Raw genomic sequence first — 13160 nt, 5'->3', positions numbered from 1 at the left:
TTATCCAGTCTTGTAACTTTTAAGACCATCTGTAACACTGATGGCTCCCAGTTCAATGAATCCCTTTTCTTCTTCAAAGTCTTCAGTCTAACATCTCTACTTGATGGAGTTACCTAACTGGCGTGTTAAACTGAACCTTTCCAAAACTGAACTATCAATCTTCCTTTAAAATTTGTTCCCCTCCACTCTTCCCTGTTTCCTTAAATGGTAGTTTTATTCTTCCAATTACTCATACCCGAAACCTTTGTCAAAATATACTTTTTGTAAAAGATGGGAACATGACTCTCATACAAATATAAATGAGCTGTGACAAAATTTTATTTAATGTGTCAAAAATTTATTAGCTCACATCTGAGGGAATCAGCGGGGTGGTAGAAATTCAAAAAAAATCAAAGACTCAAAAGAGGGAATGCTGATTCAAAGGAGAAACATATAGTCAGCCAGGAAAGCAAGCAAAGGGAGTTTGCTGAATTAGAGACAAAAGTGGTTACTAATCCTCAGAGCAAAAAAAAATCGTTGAGGTTATTTTCTCTGCTGGCAAAAGTTTACAGGTAAATCTGTTACATTACAGTAGGAAAGTTATTCTATAAAGCAAATAAAAAGTTAACAATGGTACGTGCTCTAGAGCAGGGGTCCCCAAACTTTTTACACAGGGGGCCAATTCACTGTCCCTCAGACCGTTGGAGGGCCGGACTATAAAAAAAAAACTATGAACAAATCCCTATGCACACTGCACATATCTTATTTTAAAGTAAAAAAACAAAATAGGAACAAATACAATATTTAAAATAAAGAACAAGTGAATTTTTTTTTTTTTTCATTTTTCTGAAGCTGGAAACAGGGAGAGACAGTCAGACAGACTCCCGCATGCGCCCGACCGGGATCCACCCGGCACGCCCACCATTGGGCAACGCTCTGCCCACCAGGGGGCGATGCTCTGCCCATCCTGGGGGTTGCCATGTTGCGACCAGAGCCACTCTAACACCTGGGGCAGAGGCCACAGAGCCATCCCCAGCGCCCGGGCCATCTTTGCTCCAATGGAGCCTTGGCTGCGGGAGGGGAGGAGAGACAGAGAGGAAAGCGCGGCGGAGGGGTGGAGAAGCAAATGGGCGCTTCTCCTGTGTGCCCTGGCCGGGAATCGAACCCGGGTCCTCCGCACGCTAGGCCGACGCTCTACCGCTGAGCCAACCGGCCAGGGCAGAACAAGTGAATTTAAATCAACAAACTGACCAGTATTTCAATGGGAATTATGCTCCTCTCACTGACCACCAATGAAAGAGGTGCCCCTTCCGGAAGTGCGGTGGGGGGGGGGCGGATAAATGGCCTCAGGGGGCCGCATGCAGCCTGCGGGCCGTAGTTTGGGGACCCCTGCTCTAGAGAATCAAATCAACCTTATCAGGGCCTGTAACACAATGTTCTAATATGAAAGAATACGTAGTATCCTTTTATCTTATTTTCAAGTTTTAGATAATACTTCTTAACACCTTTTGTCATGCATGATTTCTGGCTTATTTTCACACTTTACATCATCAAATATTCTTGATTCTAACTTCAAATTATAGTTACAATCTTCTCACTTCTCACTACCTTTCCTGCTGTCAACCATCATCATTTCTTGCTTAGATTGTTGACCATCCCTCTTGTTTTCCCTTATAGTTCTGTAATCTAGTTTCAATAATGTGAACAGTGATCCTAAAGTAAAAGCTAAAGTCAGATCATGGCAGTTCTCTTGTTAAATCTTCTACTAAGTTTACATCTCTCACTTTTCACCCTTTTCCCCAAATTAAAAGAAAACCTTCAAACTTATTTTTGTTCTGAGAACTTCTCTAACAACACTGGTCAATTGAAATGTTCAGCCCACAGGGCCCTCTCATTGCTTTTTGAGCACACATAGCATATTTCTGGACCTCAAGGCCTTTTGGGTTTATTCTTCCTACTTGGATTATTCTTCTCACCAGGTCTTTTATTTGTTTGTTTTGTTTTTTGGAGGGAGAAAGAGAGAGAGAGAGGAGAGAGGAGAGAAGGGAGAGAGATGAGAAGCATCAACTGGTAGTTGTGGCACTACAGTTGTTCATTGATTGTTTTTCATACTTGACAGAGACTCCAGCTGAGTCAATGACCCTATGCTTAAACCAGGATCATGGGTTTAAGCCAGTGACCTTGGGCTTCAATCCAGCAATGATGGGATCCTGTCTATATGATCCCATGCTACAGCCAGATGAACCTGCACTCAAGCTGGTGATCTTGGGGTTTTGAACCTGGGTCCTCAGCATCCCAGGTTAACACTCTTTCCACTGCGCCACCACCCAGTCAGGCATCACCATCACCTTTTGTGTGTGTGTGTGTGTGTGTGTGTGTGTGTCAAAGAGACAGAGAAAGACAGAGTGAGGGACAGAGATAGGAAGAGAGAGAGATGAGAGGCATCAATTCTTTGTTGTGGCATCCCAGCTGTTTGGCTACAGCAGACCAAGTGACCTTGGGCTCAAGCTGGTGAGCTTTACTCAAACCAGATGAGCCTGCGCTCAAGCCAGTGAGCTCGGGGTTTCAAACCTGGGTCCTCCACAGCCACAGCTCAGTCCAACAATCTATCTACTGCTCCATTGCCTGGTTAGGCTCCACCATCACCTTCTAAGTGAGGTCTACCCTGTCCAGCCTATTAAAATTCTAACACATTTCCCCCACATTTCCGCCCTTGGCATTCCCCTCACCCTTTCTCTGCTTTGTTTTTCTCCATAAAATTTATTAACTTCTGATATATATACTTATAATTGAGGGCAAGAATTTTTTTTTGTTTTATTCACCAACATGCCCCAAAAGCCTAACACATGGTAGTCATTCTAATACTTTTGAATGAGTATATGAGTGGGGAGAATATTAATCTTCCATCAGTTTCTAGAACCATTTTTTACACTCTTCTTAGATGGTCCATGTTAACTTTATAAAGAAGCCATCATTTATTTCTGATTTCCATCTTAATACTATTTCTAATGATTTCAAATTAAAACCAGTTATTATTTATATGCAAGACACTGGGTTTGTCCTTCAGAGAACACAGGGAAAATCAGACACAAAGATTTTCAATCTAGTTAGGGATATAGGGTTAGGAAACGAAAAGTTAAATGCTAAGAAAAGATATGTGGCATTTCAAACTAAAAATTGATGAAATATCAGGAGGCAGAAATACTTACAACTACTAAAATTATTTGCTTTTAGAGTCTAACAGTTATGTGTTGAAGGACCAAAAGTTTATAGACAGTAATATACTTTCCAAAATAAAAGAAGGGAGTATATTTAAACATACAAAATAATTAAAAAGATATTTAAATGACATTGTTTTTTGTAAAAACTGAGAAACCCATTGTGAGATGCAAATACAAAGAAAAAGTTATTTATTCCTGACTTTTTTTTAAATTAAATTTAATGCAGTGACATTGATAAATCAGGGTACATATGTTGAGAGAAAATATCTCTAGATTATTTTGATATTTGATTGTGCTGTATACCCCTCCCCCAAAGTTAAATTGTCTTCTGTCACCTTCTATCTGGTTTTCTTTGTGCCCCTCCCCTCCCCTAACCCCTCTCTCCTTCTTCACCCACTCCGTCCTCCCCCAACCTCCCGCCCCTGTTGCCATCACATTCTTGTTCATGTCTCTGAGTCTCATTTTTATGTCCCTTCTATGTATGGATTCATCTTAGTTTTTTTTTCTTTCCGATTTACTTATTTCACTCCGTATAATGTTGTCAAGGTCCATCCATGTTATTGTAAATGATCCGATGTCATCATTTCTTATGGCTGAGTAGTATTCCATAGTATATATGTACCAAAGCTTTTTAATCCACTCGTCCTCTGACGGACACTTGGGCTGTTTCCAGATCTTCGCTATTGTGAACAATGCTGCCACAAACATGTGGGTGCATTTCTCCTTTTCGAGCCGTTCTATGGTGTCCTTGGGGTATATTCCTAAAAGTGGGATAGCTAGGTCAAAAGGCAGTTCGATTTTCAGTTTTTTGAGGAATCTCCATACTGTTTTCCACAGTGGCTGCACCAGTCTGCATTCCCACCAGCAGTGCAGTAGGGTTCCCTTTTCTCCACATCCTCGCCAGCACTTATTCTGTGTTGTTTTGTTGATAAGCGCCATTCTGACTGGTGTGAGGTGATATCTCATTGTGGTTTTAATTTGCATTTCTCTAATGATTAGTGATGTTGAGCATTTTTTCATATGCCTATTGGCCATCTGTATGTCCTCTTTGGAGAAGTGTCTATTCATCTCTTTTGTCAATTTTTGGATTGGGTTGTTTGTCTTCCTGGTGTTGAGTTTTTCAAGTTCTTTATAAATTTTGGTTATTAACCCCTTATCAGAGGTATTGTCAAATATGTTCTCCCATTGTGTAGTTTGTCTTTTTATTCTGTTCTTGTTGTCTTTAGCTGTGCAAAAGCTTTTTAGTTTGATATAGTCCCATTTGTTTATCCTGTCTTTTATTTCACTTCCCCGTGGAGATAAATCAGCAAATATATTGCTCCGAGAGATGTCCGAGAGCTTACTGCCTATGTTTTCTTCTAAGACGCTTATGGTTTCACGGCCTACATTTAAGTCTTTTATCCATTTTGAGTTTATTTTGTGAGTGGTGTAAGCTGGTGATCTAGTTTCATTTTTTTGCAGGTAGCTGTCCAATTTTCCCAACACCATTTGTTAAAGAGGCTGTCTTTACTCCATTGTATTTCCTTACCTCCTTTGTCAAATATCAGTTGTCCATAGAACTGTGGGTTTATTTCTGGGTTCTCTGTTCTATTCCATTGATCTATATGCCTGTTCTTATGCCAGTACCAGGCTGTTTTGAGTACAACGGCCTTGTAGTATAACTTGATATCAGGAAGTGTGATACCTCCCACTTTATTCTTCTTTTTTAAGATTGCTGAGGCTATTCATGTCCTCTTTTGGTTCCATATAAGTTTTTGGAATATGTGTTCTATATCTTAGAAGTATGTCATTGGTATTTTAATTGGTATTGCATTGAATTTATAGATTGCTTTGGGTAATATAGACATTTTAATGATGTTTATTCTTCCTAACCATGAGCACGGTATATGCTTCCACTTGTTTGTATCTTCCTTGATTTCTTTTATCAATGCTTTGTAATTTTCCGAGTACAAGTCTTTAGTCTCCTTGGTTAAGTTTACTCCTAGGTACTTTATTTTTTTGGTTGTAATTGTGAAGGGGATTGTTTCCTTTATTTCTCTTTCTGACTGTTCATTGTTGGTGTATAAAAATACTTCTGATTTCTGAGTATTGATTTTATATCCTGCCACTTTACTGAATTTATTTATCAGGTCCAGTAGTTTTTTGACTGAGACTTTAGGGTTTTCTATATACAATATCATATCATCTGCAAATAATGATAGTTTTACTTCTTCTTTTCCAACTTGAATGCCTTTTATTTCTTCTTATTGTCTGATTGCTGTGGCTAGGACTTCCAGGACTATGTTAAATAAGAGTGGTGAAAGGGGGCACCCCTGCCTTGTTCCTGATCTTAAGGGGATTGCTTTTAATTTTTTCCCATTGAGTATGATGTTGGCTGTGGGTTTCTCATAGATGGCTTTTATCATGTTGAGGTATGTTCCCTGTATTCCCACTTTGCTGAGAGTTTTGATCATGAATGGGTGCTGGATTTTATCAAATGCTTTTTCTGCATCTATTGAAATTATCATATGGTTTTTCTCCTTCTTTTTGTTTATGTGATGAATCACATTGATTGATTTATGAATATTGTACCAGCCTTGCCTCCCCAGAATAAATCCCACTTGATCATGGTGTATGATTTTTTCCATATATTGTTGGATCCGGTTTGCTAATATTTTGTTGAGGATTTTAGCATCTATATTCATCAGAGATATTGGCCTATAATTTTCTTTCTTTGTGTTGTCTTTGCCTGGTTTTGGAATCAGAATTATGCTCGCCTCATAAAAGGAGCGTGGAAGTCTTCCTTCCTCTTGAATTTTTTGAAATAGTTTGAGAAGGATAGGAGTTAGTTCTTCTTTGAATATTTGGTAGAATTCTGTTGTGAAGCCATCGGGCCCTGGACTTTTCTTTGTTGGGAGTTTTTTGATAACTGTTTCGATCTCCTTTGAGGTAATCGGTCTGTTTAGGTTTTCTGATTCTTCCAGATTGATTTTTGGAAGATTGTATGTTTCAAGGAATTTTTCCATTTCATCTAGGTTGTCTAGTTTTTTGGCATACAGTTCTTCACAGTATTTTCTTACAATATTTTGTATTTCTGTTGTGTCAGTTGTTATTTCTCCTCTCTCATTTCTAATTTTATTTATTTGAGTCCTCTCTCTCTTTTTCTTGGTGAGTCTAGTTAAAGGTTCATCAATCTTGTTTACCTTTTCAAAGAACCAGCTCCTAGTTTAATTGATCCTCTGTATTGTTTCTTTAGCCTCTATGTCATTTATTTCTGCTCTGATCTTTATTATTTCCTTCCTTCTACTACATTTGGGCTTTACTTGCTGTTCTTTTTCTAATTCTTTTAGATGCAGGGTTAAGTTGTTTATTTGAGCTTTTTTTGGCTTCTGAAAGTGTGCCTGTAGTGCTATGAACTTCCCTCTCAGCACTGCTTTTGCTGTGTCCCACAAATTTTGAGTTGTTGTATGCTCATTGTCATTCATTTCTAGGAATTTTTTTATTTCTTCTTTGATCTCATTCTTAATCCATTCATTATTTAACACCCTACTATTTAGTTTCCATGTGTTTGAGAATTTTTGAGCTTTTCTGCTGTGATTCATTTCTAGTTTCATGCCGTTGTGATCGGAGAAAGTGCTTGATATGATTTCAGTTTTCTTAAATTTGTTGAGAGCACTTTTGTGCCCTAACATGTGGTCTATCCTAGAGAATGTACCATGAGCACTTGAAAAGAATGTATATTTTGCTGCTTTAGGGTGAAAGGATCTGAAGATATCTATTAAATCGAGTTGATCTAGTGTTTCCAATAAGTCTGCTGTTTCTTTGTTAATTTTCTTTCTTGAGGATCTATCTAGTGATGTTAGTGGGGTATTGAAATCCCCTACTATTACAGTATTGCTGTTGATCTCGCCCTTTAAATCCATCAAAGTCTGTTTTATATATTTGGGTGCTCCTATATTAGGTGTATATATATTTATAATAGTTATATCTTCCTGTTGGATTACTCCCTTTATCATTATGTAGTGGCCTTCTTTATCTCTTACTATATCCTTTGTTTTAAAGTCCAATTTGTCTGATATAAGTATTGCTACCCCTGCTTTTTTTTCATTTCCGTTTGCATGAAATGTTTTTTTCCATCCTTTTACCTTCAATCTATGTGTGTCTTTTGTTCTAAGGTGTGTCTCTTGTAGACAACATATGTATGGGTCCTGTTTTCTTATCCAAGCAGCTACCCTATGTCTTTTGATTGGATCATTTAATCCATTTACATTTAAGGTTATTATTGATATGTAGTTGTTTATTGCCATTTTCTTCTTTAAAGGTGTATTCCTTTTTTTGCTATATTCTTTTCCAACTTTGATCTGTTTAGAACAGGCCCCTTAACATTTCTTGCAGCGTTGGTTTGGTTGTAATGAATTCCTTGAGTTGTTTTTTGTCTGGGAAGCTTTTTATTTCTCCTTCGATTTTAAACGATAGCCTTGCTGGATAAAGTAGTCTTGGTTGTAGGTTCTTGTTCTGCATTACTTTGAATATTCCTTGCCATTCCCTTCTGGCCTCAAGTGTTTCTGTTGAGGAGTCGGATGTCATCCTTATGGGGGCTCCTTTGTAGGTGATAGCTTTTTTTTCTCTTGCAGCTTTTAATATTATCTCTTTAAACATTTTATGAACTTGACTCCAATGGCAAGAGAAGTGAAGCCAAAGATAAATGAATGGGACTACATCAGAATTAAAAGTTTTTGCTCAGCAAGAGAAACTGATATCAAAATAAACAGACAGCCAACTATATGGGAACTGATATTTTCAAACGACAGCTCAGATAAGGGCCTAATATCCAAAATTTACAAAGAACTCATAAAAGTCAACAACAAACAAACAAACAATCCAATAAAAAAATGGGAAGAGGACATGAACAGACACTTCTCCCAGGAAGAGATACAAATGGCCAACAGATATATGAAAAGATGCTCAGCTTCATTAGTTATTAGAGAAATGCAAATCAAAACTACAATGAGATACCACCTCACCCCTGTTAGATTAGCTATTATCAACAAGACGGGTAATAGCAAATGTTGGAGAGGCTGTGGAGAAAAAGGAACCCTCATTCACTGTTGGTGGGACTGTAAAGTAGTACAACCATTATGGAGGAAAGTATGGTGGTTCCTCAAAAAACTGCAAATAGAACTACCTTATGACCCAGCAATCCCTCTACTGGGTATATACCCCAAAACCTCAGAAACATTGATACGTGAAGACACATGTAGCCCCATGTTCATTGCAGCACTGTTCACAGTGGCCAAGACATGGAAACAACCAAAGAGCCCTTCAATAGAAGACTGGATAAAGAAGATGTGGCACATATACACTATGGAATACTACTCAGCCATAAGAAATGATGACATCAGATCATTTACAGCAAAATGGTGGGATCTTGATAACATTATAAGGAGTGAAATAAGTAAATCAGAAAAAAACAAGAACTACATGATTCCATACATTGGTGGAACATAAAATTGAGACTAAGAGACATGGACAAGAGTGTGGTGGTTACCAAGGGTGGGGGGGGAGGGAGGACATGGGAGGGAGGGAGGGAGAGAGTTAGGGGGAGGGGGAGGGGCACAGAGAACTAGATAGTGGGTGATGGAGGACAATCTGACTTTGGGCGAGGGGTTTGCAAAATATTTGATGACAAAATAACCTAGACATGTTTTTTTTAAATATATGTACCCTGATTTATTAATGTCATCCCATTACCATTAATAAAAATTTATTAAAAAAAATATATTTTCTCTTTATCGCTTAGCTTTGGTATTTTAATTATGATGTGTCTTGGTGTAGGTTTCTTTGGGTTTCTCTTTAATGGAGTTCTCTGTGCTTCTTGGACTTGTGAGAGTTTCTCTTGCATTAATTTAGGGAAGTTTTCAGTTATGATATGATTGAACAAAGTCTCTATCCCTTGTTCTTTTTCTTCTTCTTCAGGAACCCCTATGATGCTGATGTTATTTCTCTTCATGTTGTCACAGAGCTCTCTAAGTGTTTCCTCTGACTTTTTGAGTCTCTTTTCTCTTTTCTTCTCTGCTTTCATGCCTTCATTCCAGTTGTCCTCCAACTCGCTGATTCAATCCTCAGCTGTATCCATCCTGTTTTTAATTCCTTCCATTGTGGTCTTCATTTCTGATATTGTATTTGTCATCTCTGACTGATTCTTTTTTAATATTTCAATATCCTTTTTTATACTTGCTATTTCTTTATTTAGGTTTTCAAACTGCCCCTCCATTGTTGTTCTAAGTTCCCTAAGCATCCTTACAATCATTATTTTGAACTCCGCATCTGGAAGTTTGATTATTTCCATATCACTCAGCTCATCTCTCAAAGGTGTCTCTTGTGGTTTCATTTGGGTTGCACTCCTTTGTTTTCTCATAATGGTGTTTTATTTGTAGAGTTGGTTGAGTCTAGGCTTTTCTGCCTCCAGTTTTCAGTTGTGTTATTTCTAGGTCTTCTTGGGTTGGTATCAGCTATTATTTGTAATCCACTTTTGGATTTGGGCAGCTTTGAAGTCTTGATTTGTTTGTTTTCTTAACAGGTGATAGTCTTGTTAACTGATCTCAGCAGGGGGCTTCCTTGAAACTGTAACCAGGAATGCTGTGGGTATAACCTGAGACGCTGAAGGTCTCTTCCACCAACTAATCTCACTGGGGGCAGGGTTTTTTCTCAGCTTCAGTAGGGGGAGGTGTATCTCAGATCTCCATGGAGACCTGAGTTACTGCCCCTCCTCCTCACTTCTTGTTTTCTGCTGTGTCTTGTTGTGCTGATTGGAGCTGGATAGATGTCCAGAGATCTCTGATCTGGAAGCACTTCAGCTCTGTTTTGTGAAAGGTTCAGTCCCTCCCCCAGCTATGGCCGCCTCCAGCACGAATGAGTCAGCTTTTTTATTTCGTTTCTTGCATACCTTAGCCCCTCACAGTCTGTCCCTCTCCTTGTCCTTTCCATTTGGGAGATAAGCTGGTCTTTTCAACCCACCTTGCTCCCTGGTCGCCAGGTAAGTGGCTGTGAGCAGTAGTTTCTGCTCTTTTTCCTCTGTAAAATCCTCTCTGGGCTCTCAGCCTCACCCCCCCCCCCTTCCATTCCTGTAAGCAGAAGAGATTCAGGCACTCCTTACCAGGATTATTGTGGCTTCCTCTTTGCTCCTTGGTTTTTGAGAGCTGTTCTTGCAGTTCAGTGTTGGTTTTTCATGCTGATTTTTCCTGAATTGATTTGTATTCCAGTTTGGTGTTGAGAGCTGGGCGTCTGTGCATCCGCCTACTCCGCTGCCATCTTTAAAAGCCTATTTCTGACTTTTGAGCAATTCCATGAGGCCCATTTTAGGGTAGGAGCTGACCATTTTGTTCTGATATTTTCTTCCATGCTCTTACCTTTTCCCTGTCCAGGAATTGTCTTTGTACTGAATTCCACCTTCTGATTTTTTTCAAGTCCTTTCCTCCCTCTTCTCCCTACATGCACGTGTGCCGGCACGCACACACACACACACACACACACACACACACACCCCTGATTGTGGTTTTGGAATGACAGTTCTTCTGTAGCTCCAATCATATAACTAGATACTTATTCACCAAGGCAGGTGTGTTTTAGTTTCAGACCAAGGCTTCTGCCAGTATTTACCATTTTTGGTTTCTTTCTTTTTTTTTTTTTTGTATTTTTCTGAAGCTGGAAATGGGGAGAGACAGTCAGACAGACTCCCGCATGCGCCCGACAGGGATCCACCCGGCACGCCCACCAGGGGCAACGCTCTGCCTACCAGAGGGCAATGCTCTGCCCCTCTGGGGCATTGCTCTGCCATGACCAGAGCCACTCTAGCGCCTGGGGTAGAGGCCAAGGAACCATCCCCAGCGCCCGGGCCATCTTTGCTCCAATGGAGCCTTGGCTGCGGGAGGGGAAGAGAGAGACAGAGAGGAAGGAGGGGGTGGGGGTGGAAAAGCAAATGGGCGCTTCTCCTATGTGCCCTGGCCGGGAATCGAACCCAGGTCCCCCGCACGCCAGGCGGACGCTCTACCACTGAGCCAACCAGCCAGGGCCATTTTTGGTTTCTTAATCTTGTCACAAAAAGAAATATTTAAAGTATATCTATACCGCTCCTCTCACCATGAGCTAACCACCTTCAAATTGTATCCTGATAAGTGAGATCCCATTATAACCAGTGCTGCTCTGAAAAGAATGTGCTTTGCGACAGAGAGACGTCACAGTGATGGCGCGGTAGGAAGCGATACCGAAAATCTCCCCATAAACTCAACAAGTTCTTCAACCAGAAACAGAAAAACCTATCCTTGGAGTCTTCAGATGCTTCACAACACACCCGAAGGTAGGATCGAGCAAAAGATTTGCTAAATATATGGTCAAACTCCGGTGGAAATAAGGAGTAAGAAATGCTCCGCCTTCCTCTCTAATCCAAACAGGATGGCTTTCACTGAGAACTGAGAATATAGAAACTAAGGCGGGCATAGGGAGTGAATAGTTCCAGGCTGCGGTACAAACAGCCAAACCAGGCTGTGGCACGGAGATCCAAGCCGTGGAAAAATCTGGGCAATTCAAGCTAACACGCGCGCGCCAAACCCAGACAAAGAAAGACAAGTGGGGCAGCCATTTTCCGTATCTCCTGGTTGGCGTGGTTAGTGGGCAAGAGATTCCTACGAACACTTCAGGGGTGGGCGCCGCCCGTGCTAACCCACAGAGAAGCAGAGTCAGAGGCCTCTGTGTGGCCAAAAAGCAGCATCTCCTAGGAGCCCCAGCGCCCTGAGGGGACCGGGCACAGGGAGGGAGCTGGAGCCAATTCCAACGGCGGAACTTTTCTGTGCGGGAGGAGGGCTTTCGCGGAGCGAGAGGCGTCCCGCCCGATCCTCATAATCTGGTCAGTGCGCACGCGCACGCAGAGTGGGCAGGAGATTCCTCCAAACTCCTCAGAGGTGGGCGCCCGTGTTTTCCCTCAGAGGAGCAGAGTCAGAGGCCTGTGAGCGGGCCAGGAGCGGAAGCCCCAGCGCCCTGGAAAGCCGCACGGGAACAGAGTGAAAGCCAATTCCAACCCAGTAACTTTTCCGTGTGGGCAGAGGGCTTTCTCGGAGTGAGAGACGTCCCGCCTGAAACTCATAATCTGGTCAGTGCGCACACAGGAAGAGTGGACAGGAGATTCCTCCGAACTCCTCAGAGGTGGGCGCCCGTGTTTTTCCCACAGAGGAGCAGGTCTGTGAGCAGGCCAGGAGCGGAATCTCAGGCAGCCCTAGCCCCTTGGGAAAGCCGCACGAGGATAGAGCGAAAGCCAATTCCAAAGCTCGATCTTTTCCGTATGGGTAGGGATTTCACTCGAAGTGTGACCTGTCTGGTCTGACATCCTGGTGGGTGCGCACGAAGAGTGGGCAAGAGATTCCTCCGAACGCCTCAGGAGTGGGCACTCGAGTTATCCCACAGAGGGGCAGAGCCAGAGGTCTTTGAGTGAGAGGAAGCCACGCTTGATTATGCTGGCAGGTCTGACTGACTGAGCCTTACTCAGAGCCCTGTGCTTAGTGGGAATAGAGTGGGGAGTTGCCAGCTCTTTGAGACTCTTACTATCCAGGCAGAGGCAGCAGCAACCCCATAGCTGGATTATCAGGCTTCTAATTGTGGAAGGAAAGACTAGGAGAGAGGCTCCAGGAACACTCTCACAGTGAGAGATCCTCTCACTGTTGGAGCCTATAAACACTAATGAACCTCGACTGCCAATGAGACTGAAGCCCAATACATGACATTACCATAGAGAATTATCAACTGCAAACCTCTTCCAGAGCATGCCACAGGGGCAGAACCTGGGGTACAAAGTCACCGACCAGAAAGACAGAAAAGAAAAAGCAAGACGACAACCTCTCAAAATCAAGAATAATCTGCAGATTTTATAACCTATCCCATTGTATTATATTTGTTCGTCTGTGTCTCTTTTCTTCATTCTTGATTTTTTTT

Source organism: Saccopteryx bilineata, chromosome 2 (genome assembly GCF_036850765.1).
Source record: "Saccopteryx bilineata isolate mSacBil1 chromosome 2, mSacBil1_pri_phased_curated, whole genome shotgun sequence".
NCBI lineage: Eukaryota > Metazoa > Chordata > Mammalia > Chiroptera > Emballonuridae > Saccopteryx > Saccopteryx bilineata.
The sequence above is the reverse complement of the archived record's forward strand: the minus strand, read 5'-3'. Positions refer to the sequence as shown.